This window comes from Buceros rhinoceros, unplaced genomic scaffold, assembly GCF_000710305.1.
Source record: "Buceros rhinoceros silvestris isolate BGI_N320 unplaced genomic scaffold, ASM71030v1 scaffold15799, whole genome shotgun sequence".
Classification (NCBI taxonomy): domain Eukaryota; kingdom Metazoa; phylum Chordata; class Aves; order Bucerotiformes; family Bucerotidae; genus Buceros; species Buceros rhinoceros.
In genome coordinates this window covers 9,597-10,289 of record NW_010429871.1, presented here as the reverse complement: position 1 = coordinate 10,289, position 693 = coordinate 9,597, and positions in this window count along the sequence as shown.

Here is a 693-nt window from a genome sequence, read left to right as displayed (position 1 = left end):
CAGAAGCCGCTGGGGCCACCCTGCAGCACGGGCAGCCCGTCCTCAGCCGCGGCCCCGGGCTGACGCTGTCTCAGCCTCCTCCTTGGCTCGGCAGCAAGCCCCACAGCAGACCTCGGGCACATCTTCTGCTCGCCTTCGCTTCTGCCTCTCCAGGAGCGAAAACAGCGAAGCCAGCTTCTCCAGAAAAGGGCAGACAGACAGACAGACAGACTCCACGGGGGCCGGAGCAGCCGCCCCCTCCCCGGCACCCTGCCATCGCTCCTTGCGCCGCCCAGCAACTACCGCTTGTATTTACACCCCAACACCTGCTGTGGGCCAGCATCGCAGGAGGGTCTTTGGCCTTTAATGCTCAAAACACACCAGGGACCCCCCGCGGCAGGGCAGGCGGGGGAGGCACAGCCCCTGCCGCACCCATCGGCACCCACGGAGCCGGGGAGAGCCCTGCGGGACAGGGGAGACCTCACCTGAGGCCAGCAGCCCCTTCCCCTCGCGTCGGAGAAAGAAGGAGCCAAGGCGCGTTTCTGCGTTGAAAACATTTATTTTACAACAGTGGTCTCAGATAATTTAGCAATCTTTATTGGAGTTTCTATCCGGACATACGATACACAGATGACCATGCTAAAACAGAAAAGAATTCCTTCTGCCGCAGCCGCGGGGATGTACAGGAGCTCAGTAGTATCGAGGTTACAATCC